At 48.1% G+C, this 11,013-nt stretch overlaps 1 protein-coding gene across 3 annotated transcripts in view; it reads right to left on the bottom strand.

Annotated features, from left to right (window-relative positions):
• AGAP1 (ArfGAP with GTPase domain, ankyrin repeat and PH domain 1) overlaps positions 1–11,013 on the bottom strand; it is a 664,804-nt gene that overhangs the window by 50,951 nt on the left and 602,840 nt on the right. The window lies entirely within an intron of this gene.

Genomic DNA, 11,013 nt, shown 5'->3' with positions numbered 1-11,013 from the left:
TGAGTGTTGTCATCATGAAAGGAGGTTGGGTTCTGACCAATGCTTGCTCTGTGCCCATTGAGATGACCCTGTTGTCCTTGTCCTTTACTCTATCAATGTGCTATTGACTGATTAGCATGACGTAAGTCACACTGCGTCATGGTATGTCACTCAGACCCAGAGATGCTCTGGCTGAATCACCTGTTGGGCCGCCATATTGGATCTGCCAGACTCGGCTGAAGTCTGAGGAAGAAAGAAGACAACTCGGGTCTCAGGAGGCAAGGAGTGAAGTCCACGGACTTGGGAGGAGGACAAGGCTGTGGACATTTGTTAACATGGCTTGGTAGATCAGTGCACAGAATCACCCAGACTTAACATCAAGATTGCTAGGCCCTTGGCAGCTGCTGATTAGGTGGAGCCCAGTGACCTGCATTTCCAGGAAAGGTGAATGTTATGAGAAACCACTATGTACAGCTGTGAAGTAAAGTAAGTATGGGTCTAATCTTCTACACCAACAGACCCCCAGCTCCTGAGAGGGCATTTGTTCCTCTCACCCTCAGTACATGGGAACTGGTACCAAGCTGTCTGAGTTTCGCAGGTAAAAAGGAATCCAGGAAGCATCATACACATGACTCCTCAGCATAACCCTTACATGGTTAAGTCAGGGGGAGGAGGGGGGAAGAACTCATTTCATCATACAAATGAGAAAAGAACCCCAAGAAAACAAAACCCTGGTTTTATCAGAATGGCAGGGGGAAGGGGGGCCATGGAAGCAGACCCTGACATCTGCAGGCCTGGCTCCAGAGTTCATCATGCACATGGTAAACACGATGGTGAGGTCTTAGGAATACAGGCTGGGCGCTTTCACCAGGCAGCACTGGGGCAGGGGCAGGACACCGTGTGGTTACATGAGAAGCTGGAGCTCATACCCCACCTCTCGCTCAGAGCATCCAGGAATTTTGAGTTCTCAGTGCGGCTTTCCCCAGAAGCTCTCTGAGCCACACGAGCTGGAGTGAGAATCCTGACTGTCTGGTTTGCCACGTGAATGTGAGCAAAAATGAATCACGCTTTCCTGTTTTGACTAAAGTTAACAAAATGAGATGACTGCATCCAATATATGGCAAGACATGATATTATCACATAAAACAAAAGCACATTCATTTATACACACGCACACTGTGGTTTCCCATATAACACATACAACACACAAATGCACACTCATTTATACACACGCACACTGTGGTTTCCCATGTAACACACACAACACACAAATGCATGTGCAGTTTGCCAAAAACATACAAACATAACCTGTATAATGCACATGCTATTTGTGTAAAAATACAGTCTGTGTCTATGCACACGCACACAGGGGCTTCACAAAGTTCCTGGAAAAATGGATCGAAAAGATAACGGAATTTTTCCCACCAATGTTTTAAAGTTCCTCCGCCTCAAAATATATACACATAATCCTGCTGTGGCACTGTAGGATAAGCACCAGCCTGCTAACTGCAAGGTCAGTGGCTCAAACACACCAGCTGTTCCTTGGAAACCCCATACAGGGTTGCTATGAGTTGGAATCGACTCAACAACAGTTAACAACAACAACAACAATCCCTGGGTTGCAAATGGTGAACACATTTGGCTGCTATCCCAAAGGCTGGATGTTCGAGTCCACCCACAGTACCTTGGAAGAAAGACCAGGCCATGGAGTTCTGAAACAATCAGCCTTGGGTAGATTATGGAGCACAATTCTGATTGTGGGGTTGGGGTCACCATTGGTCAGAATTGACTGGACAGTAATAGGTACTGGACACATACAGATACAGATATACAACAGTCACTAAAACAGAAGTAGAACCAAATGGGACCGGGGCCAGGGCCAGAATAATGCTGCCAGACTCCTGGATTCAGAATCTAGGTCCCAGGGGTTCACTCTGTCTGCCTGCTGTATGACCCCACAAATGAGTTAAGGAGCCCCACTCTCCACCCCTTCATCTGGAAAAGCGCAGGGGACCAGAGGCACCTGGGAACTGGGCCCTCATGTTGGCTTCTTCCTTCCTTCTGTTATCAAGAAGAAAGAAGCCGGAGGGCTTCTTAGAAAACAGAGTATTTCTGGAGCAACAAAGTTCAAGTATCACTGGAAAAAACAAACAAAAACATCCGTTGAGAGAGGTTCCTCTGCTGGACAAAACCTGACAGAGGCAGCATTTTCCAGAGTAGTTGAGCCCTGTGCTTGCAGTTTCTCCGAGACACACACCCCAAGTCTAAGGAGGACCAACAACCACCATACCGGCTGTTTGAGACACTCTCTCCTGGGAGGCTCGGCATGGGCTGGGCACGTAGAAGACGCTGACGGCTTTGTCCACGACGTGCATTTTATTTTCTTCTCCCGGGGATACCCAAAAACTCTTTGAAAAACTCCAAAACTCCTTCACTGTTTCCATGGCTACATCTCCCAAAGTAAATAAGGACGCTGGACCCGAGACAGCTGCCGTGTATCTGAGCTGGTTCCCAGCACACACATTTGGTTTCCTGATGGATCCGATCACAACCAGGATCCCTGTATGCCTGGCAACTATGATCCCCCAGCCGCACTGTTTTGCCCATCTAGGTCGGATGGAAAACCGCGAAGGGCAGTTGTCCTTTCAAAGGCAGGTTCCAGATGACTTGGCTGTCTGCAGGAGTGTCCTGAAATTGCCTGAGCTTGTTGGGAGGGTACTGTGGCTGAGCCTGCCTTGAGGCCAGGCTCCCAGCCTCGGGCTCTCTGGAAGAATGGCTGGAACTGCAGCCGCTCTAATCTACAGCTGGCATTTTTAAGGCTGTATCAATGCGCTTCTCATTTGTATCTTTTTTCTAATTGGCTTAATATGTATCCTCGCAGATTTCTGACTCTGGTCAGGAACCCCCAGTAAACTCCAGCATATTTAGCTCTCTGCTAATGAGAACCGTTCCTCATCCTGAGCGGTCCCTAAGTGAATTATGACTTCCACAGTCTGAACCCAAGTCTCCCTTCACAGTGAAGTCCCTAAAATATCGGAAGGAAAACCCAAAGTCCTCGAGGCGGCAGACGTGTAAACTTTCCTGGCAATGAATGTCACTCCCATGCCTGTGGATGGCATGGCTGCGAACACACAGCTCCTCTGAGTCTGTCCGCTGCCTGCCCAATGGGAGACATGGAGGGAGACAAGCGACCCGCTGTACCATCTGGGGCCGGGGCATGCCCGCTGACAGGAACTCCACAATGACAGAAATTCACTCTGAGTTGCAATTAGAAGCACTGTCATTTTCGGGGGCTCCTGCCAATTAATTAAGCCTGTCACATAGAAAAACCACAGCGCTCACATGATAATTTATATTGGAAGAGACGAGCCCCACGGAGCTGCGGCATCTTCTTCGACGCACACAGGATTTTGCCCTCAGAGTGCCGACAGACACACATGAAGATGAGGAAAATAAAACAAAAGGCAAGTGCGGGGTGGGGGCGGGATAGGGTGGGTGAGGGTCTGCCTGTACGGGGAAGAAGAAAGTTCAACTGTCCTTGTTCTAATTGTTAACTCTGATCGCTGGAGTAGAAGACAGGCCGATTAAAACTCCAAACGAGCCCCCAGCTCCCTGAACCCTCAGCGCCCGGGATGATGGAATCACAGTAGTTTATTCATACCATTAAGCCCCAGAGAACTTAATTGAAAGAAGAGCAGAACCCGGACCTTGACAAGCGGGAGGTCACAGTAATTGCTGCCGGACATATTTAACATTAAGATAATCAGGCCATTAATTACCCTTTGGATCATTAAATCAGCCAGTTGCAAAATGAAATTTCTGCCTCTATTACTCACTTGAGAGACCACGGGGGTGGCCTTTAATTTATCAGTGAGCTCGAGCTACAAAGGCTGGGGCTGGGGGAGGGCAGCTGGGGAGGGGACCGTGCGGTGGCGGCGGGGGGCAGGGCGCCCATCCGCCATGCTTGGTGATCCTGGCAAATTAACTAGGTAAGATAACCTCGACTTCCAAAGGCAGAAGCCGGGGGTATGTAAATAGGTGGGGGCAGACTGGGAGCTCAGAGCCTGTGCACCACTTAGCAAGATAATAAACGAAATCATCCTTGATTATCAGTGCTAATTTGGACACTGCCGGTAGCTTGTTATGCGTGTTCTGAGTAAGATTTAATTAATTCAATTGCTTGTTAATGAGGGAAGTGACATGTGGGGGACAGATGCCACCCAACTGCAGATGGGCTCTGGTCATTCTGCAAAGTCCTTTTTTTTTTTTTTTTCTTCAATTTTTTCCCCCCTCCCCATTTTTTTTTTCTTTTTCTTTTTCTAATTTTGGAAGACAGAAATTAGGAAAAGGTGTTGAACGCAGACACACTGTACAGAAAGAAAACACAGCCTGGGCGGGTCAGGGACTGTCGAGAAACCAGCAGTGGAGGCGGCAGGCAGGTTCCTGGGGCTGTGAGGCTGTGGGGCTGTATGGGCAGGGGTGGTCCCTGAGGCCCCATTTGTGACCGAGCATCTTCAGGCCAGAGATTTCAGGATAGACGACGGAATTGTGATCTTATGATCAAACCCAACAAGACAAAAATGTGGCCAAGTGGTCCTGCTTTTAATATCTCAGAGTTAGCCGTAGGGATCCAATTATTTTCTGTTTGGATACATTCCCCTTTATCAATACCGCCATGTGTATAAATACGATGAGAGCTGAGCACCGCAGTCAAAGGAAACCGGTGCTGGCCTGGTGAGGACCGGCTTCTCCACCACAAGGGCCTTGGCTGATCTCGCCCATGCAGGTCCCCCATCTTCATCTGGGAGGGGATAGATTTTTTAGAGGTTAAAGACAAGAAAGGAGTTTAGTAAGCATGGAGGTGGACTTGCAAACATTGGAAGACAGAGAAAGGGTGCTAAAATTAAAAAGTGGGGTGGTGTGGGGTAGAAGAAGGGGCAGGGACATCAAATCAGCAAAGTCAGTTCCTCTTCCAAGTGACATCAAAGAGGCCAAGGTGATTTCAACAGTGCTTCAAGCTGCTCTTGAGCGCTCTTACGTGGAAACCCAAACACACGTCAACACTGCAGGTTCCCCTTGACTTCCTAGAGCAACTCAGCGGCTTCCTGACCTCAGGCAAATAGGAGGCTTACACTGCAACCAGCAACCGTCCCAGAGCCACCCAGGCCAGATGCTCTGACACAGGGACATGGAGGTAGAGGGAGGTGGGACGTGGGACACAGAGGTGGAGAGGATGTGGAAGGACCTGTCCAGCTTGCAGGGTGAGGTGTCTGCCAAGAGCCCTGAGGGCTGTCCTCAGTCTGCTACGTAACAATTTCCATTGCAGTCCATCCAAAACCTTTCTCCACAGACCAGACCAACAGGCAAGTCCAACTGCCCAGCTGTGCATCCCTAACATAGGGCATGAGACAGAGAATATGAGGATGTGTTGTTGTCAGATGCTGCTCAGGAGACCCCATGTGTTACAGAGCAGAACTGCCCCATGGGGCTTTCTTGACTGCCATCTTTAGGGAAGCAGATCACCAGGTCTTTCTTCCGTGGAGCTGCTGGGCAGCTTGGAACCACCAGCCTTATGGGGAGCAACTAGGTGTAGACCTGGGCCTGTTGCAATGGCTTCACCATGCACAGATGTGTTGGAACTCCCATTTCACCCCTGGAGACACAAGGAGCTGAGGGCACCGATGGAGTGGGGCGTGGGAGCTGATGGGTGGTTTTCATGTTGACCATCATACTCTGTTGCATGTTCACCTGCTCACTGATTCGCTCAAGGGGGTCTCCACCCATCAGCTTGCATCTCTTTTTTATGTTCTTGTATTCTATTTGAAGGCTCAATGAGGAGCTCGTGAATTCTCCCGACCACTGTGCTGTCTACCCCAATGCCTGACACCCAGAGTCCCAACTCTCCCTAACAGCACACTGTAGGAGGGGCTGCTAAAAGTCCCTGGAAAAAGGGAATGAAAGCATCGTTGGATTTAATTTTTCTACAAACTTTCTGAAGCTCCCTTGTATGGTATGAGACACAAACACACACCAAATGCCACAGGACCCCTTCTTGCACCCCTAAAATCTCATTAGTTCTTCCCGCCGTTACTACCTTCCCCATCACTACACCCTCCCCATTTAAAATCGATATTTTAAGTGTGTGCTTAAATGGTATCAATAGCAATTAGAGCTGAGAATTCTGATTGCAGCCCAGATGGAGTTAATTGTGGCAGCATTGATTTATTCTAACAGGACTTCTCACTCAAATTAACCCTCCATTACGGGGGGAGAAGGCATCTACCCCCCTTTCTGTGACAATAAATTTAATATCGAATGCACTGGGAAAAAATGGCAGTTGTTGCAGAATCCACCCAAAAGGATTTTTTTTTTTCCCCTCTCCCCTTCCTAGGAGTAATTAAAAGATACTTTTCTTGACTAATGATCCCCTGTTTAGGAATGGGAAGTCAATACGGGCTTGGCGGCCGTCAGCTTCCATTGATCATGATGTTGCTCAAGTTTCAACGGCGGTTGTCGGAGCGGCCGAGAATCACTGGAACCAATTATAAGCCGTCCGAAGCTGCCCTCGTTGGGAGCAGGGACGGCATGCAGAAAGCAAGCCAGCCAGCTGTTCAAAGGTGCCTGTTTTCCTAACTCACCCTCACGTCTGGGTGACTGGCATGCACCCAGTTGTTTTGGAGACTGGGGGTTTCCTTGGAGATGATCTTGTTCTGTTACATTTGTCCATGGTGCTGATCCTGTGTGTGTTTTGACATTTTTGTCTGTGTGCTGCACATTCTTAATTACGTCCCACTGTCAGATTGAATCTTCTCAACAAGATGGAATGGACGGGGGCTTCTCCAGTGACCATCTGGGCCCCTTTTCAGAGAAGGAGATGGAATATATCACACTTGGCTTTCCACTGCCAACGAGAGGGCTCCATAGCGACCCTACAGGCAGAGCAGAACTACTCCTTAGGGTTTCTGAGGCTGTAAATCTTTTAGGGAGTAGACAGCCTCATATGTTTCCCGCAGAATGGCTGGTGGGCTTGAACCGTTGACCTTGTGGTTAGTGGCCCAAATGCTGAACCTCCTTCGCCATCAAGACACCTTGCCTTTTCCTTAGTGATAACATGTAACTGAATGTTTCTTTGCAATGCTATCTTAAGCCTCCACCCACAGAGAGGATTCTGACTAGAGAAATGTTGGATTGTGGTCTGCTTTCTTGTTTGGAAGAGGTGGAATCTGAATTCCCAGCCCTTACTTTTGAGTTTTCCAGTTCCGAATAAATGAGGTGATGGTTGCAGTGTGGTGGGGGTGTTTGAATGGTGATCATGGATTAGGCTAAGCTGTGTGTGGAAGGGTGGGCAAATGGAAGTGGGCAGTACAGAGAGGAAGTAGGAAGAGTGCTGTTCCATGGTGGGGACTGCAATCTATGTCAAGAAACAAAATGTCTATGGATTGGTGAGTGGAGAACTGATTTGCTACATATGTGTATTCAGAGCACAATAAAAAGTATACAAATAAACAAACAAAACAGTGTATCCGTTCTGTTCAGTGTCGTGCTGGCCACCATCACTGATATGTTCACATTTGGTGTTGTGTCCACTGTATATTTTGAACGTCTTCCAACCTGGGGGGCTCCATCTCCCAGCACTCTACTGGACAATGTTCTGCTGTGACCTATAGGCTTTTCATTGGCTGACTTCCAGAAGTATGGGCAGTCCCCATTTTACTAACGAGCTCCGTCCCTAAGTCTGTCTTTAAGTGGAATTTGTACTTATGTCAGACCAGGTGGATACGGAAGGTTCTTCTCTAACGTCAGTTGACTTTTTATCTTAGGATACAGTCCACAACGCACCTTTCTATGCATGAAAAACATTACAGAAACACAATGTTGTTGTTGTTGCCATGAAGTGCTGTCGAGTCGATTCCTCCCGATAGCAACCCTGTCTAGGGTTTCCGAGGAGGAGCTGGTGAGCTGAACTGCCGACCTTGCAGTTCAAATGGCTTTGCAGTCTGGCACATTAACCCACAGCGCCACACCAAAATAGCACATACAAAATAACAACATTTTCATGTGTGTACCAAAGTAGTACCCATTTGTTATTACAAATTATTGTATGCACCTTGAATTTTTAATATAGCAGGTGGTACAGGGTAATTGAACTCTGTTGCGGAGCTGTGGGAACAGCACTGGACTGAGAATCATGAAGTTGGTGGTTCAAACCCACCAACTGCTCTTCAGAAACCCTACACAGGGTCGTTGTGAGCTGGAACCGACTCAACGGCACTAAACAACATGGGTTGTCCATAATCAGAGGTTTCGAAGCCCAGGACTTCCTGTAGATCACCAAGGCTATCCTCCTAGCCTGTTTCAGTCTGGAAGCTCAGCTGAAACCTGTCCACCAAGGGTGACCACTCTGTTGGGATCTGAAATGCGGGTGGCACAGCCTCCAGCATCGCAGCCGCATGCACGCCACCACAGTGGGACACACTGACAAGCTGGAGGTGGTCACGGTGTATGTGTCCTACATTCCACAAGGACGAGGGCAACACTTCCAACTTCCCTCCAGTTCTTTGGGGTACAAATACACAGAGCACACGGCTCACCTTCCGCGCCACCACAGGATTCATTGTCTGGCTCCAGAGCACCCAGGTGTTGCTTGGTTGGGGGTCTTACCCAGCTCCATGAATGACTCGCGATTCCCACACTTCCCATGGGGCTACGAGGTCTGCCCAGGTCCCTTCACCCTGTGCCCTCTTGGCCCTGGAGACGGCCCCGTATTTTGAGTCCCGGCCTCGGTGGTGGCTTCTCTGTATTGAAAAGGTGGCCAAGCACACTAGTTGTAGACATCTTTCCTCTCTCCAAATTCATCGAGACCTGCCCCCACCCCTCGTCCGAGCTGACCCTGTAGAGTTACAAGGCCCACCTACTATCTCTTTCTTTCTATCAGCAGGTGCTCAGTGAGTACTGATGGACAGGGAGATACCTCAGGCTCGGTTCCAGACCACTACAACCATGGGGATACCCCAATCATGTGACTCACACCCTTTTCCTGGTTCCCCAGTGCAATAAAAGTAATGGCAACACTGTGCTGTGCTCTGGGAAGGCTGCCAGAGCAGTCTGCAGACGTGCGGAAGGATGCAAGAATGACCAACACTGGACACAGAGACAGCAAGTGAGCACAGGCTTATGGGAAAATGGTGCCCCCAGACCTGCTCAACGCAGGATTGCCACAAACCTTCAATTAGTGAAAAACATAGCACCTGCAAACCGCAAGGGAATGAGGTATGCCTGTATTTGCTGGATTTAATGAGCAACAAGGTTCCCTGGGAGAATGACGACAGGTGCAAGGACACATCCAGTATTCATACCTACGGATCTTCTCAAAGGCCTTTCAGACCTTCAAAAGCTAACTTTGGAAGTTCCAGGGAAAGAAGACCTCTCTTTAGGAACGTGAGCTTGACTAAGAAAAAAGGAGGAGCTTGACTCCATCGTGTCAAAGGAAGGCTGCGGCTGCGTGGCTGACAGACATGGTACACACTTCATGCCGGATCGAAGAGACATACCCGCTCAAGAACTCAGTTCACATATACCAGTTAGATTGAAAAAATTCTTGTATCCGTCCCTTTTTAGGACTAGAGCTGACACGGAGTCCTAGTGTGATGCTGTAGGGTCAACACTGGATTGTTAGCCACAAGGTTGGCGGTTCAAACCCTCTAGTCACTCCTTGGAAACTATGAGCTAGAACCAAATTGATGGCACTTAGCCACACAACAAAGATGACATTAATATGAAATGAGTATCAGTTAAAGAAATGAATCCACACATTGGTTTCTAGCCATTCCAAGTAGCTTTACTAATTATGATACATAGAGAAAACTTTTCTTATTCACTCATCATGTTAAAAATAGTATATATGTTCCTTGTTCACACACAGTAAGATGTTCAAGTTCCAAGGGGGGGCTTCAAAACGTTCATAGGAAAATCCCGCCATCTTTGAATTCCATTTTTCCACGAATGTTTGGAAGCCCCCCTCATATAAGCTGGTTTTGTCAATGATTTCTGTATCTGGACGTTCCATTCCATCTCACTGCCAATCATTTTTCATTAGTGTAGTGGTTACAAATCGGGCTGCTAATCTCACAGTCAGCAGTTTGAAACTACCAGCTGTTCCGCGGGAGAAAGATGAGGCTTTCTGCTCCGGTAAAGATTTACAGCCTCAGAAACCCTGTACAGGGTCGTGATGGGTTGGAACCAACTCCATGGCACATAACAACAACAACCTGAATTATCCTTTAAGAATACCAGATCTAAGAAACAATGGATATTAAGATGTAAATAAGCCTTTGTAAAATGCTGAAAACTGACGAGCTAGCCAATTTCGAAGTTAGTGTTAAATCAAAATAATGTCTTACAGTGTATCAGTTCTCCCGTTTGTAACAAAGTAACGCACGTGTAGTACATTACATTGCAAAACCCAGAGAAGGAATGCACCTATCAAAGGGAAGCAAGTCTAAACAACATACACACACTGTGGTGTCCAACCATTCCACCCCAACCACACTCCTAGTCAACCAACAAGAGGAGCGAGATTCACACACTGGCTTCACTCACAGGAAATCAAGGTGGTACTACAAATTCATCTCTCAGTGTCTGTGGAACTAAGTCCACCCACCCCTCTTCTTACGGAATGAGCTAGCATTAGGGCATCATTATGCTTCACCTGGGACTCTCGAAGCTTCACTCAAACTGAGATCCTGAAAAGGCTTGCGGAATGGAAAGCTCTTTGTTTCCCTTCTCTTCACCACTTGATACCGGAGGACTGAAAGCAAGTCCCCAGCCGTACTTCACGTTGGGGAGACGCCCCACACTGTTTCTGAGCTGCTCCGGAAACCCCTTCAGTCAGACAGCTCAGGACAGGGAATGGTCCATTGTGACTAGACCAGAGACCCCTGACTTTTGAGAGGACGTGGGCTTTCATCACCTCTTAGGAACATGAAGTCTGCATGTATGCTCAACAGGCGGTTTGCAATCGCGGCACGTGAAAAA

This window comes from Chrysochloris asiatica, unplaced genomic scaffold, assembly GCF_000296735.1.
Source record: "Chrysochloris asiatica unplaced genomic scaffold, ChrAsi1.0 scaffold00096, whole genome shotgun sequence".
In the NCBI taxonomy this organism is placed as follows: domain Eukaryota; kingdom Metazoa; phylum Chordata; class Mammalia; order Afrosoricida; family Chrysochloridae; genus Chrysochloris; species Chrysochloris asiatica.
Note: the sequence above shows the minus strand (reverse complement) of the source record. Positions and strands in the feature narration are given on the sequence as shown.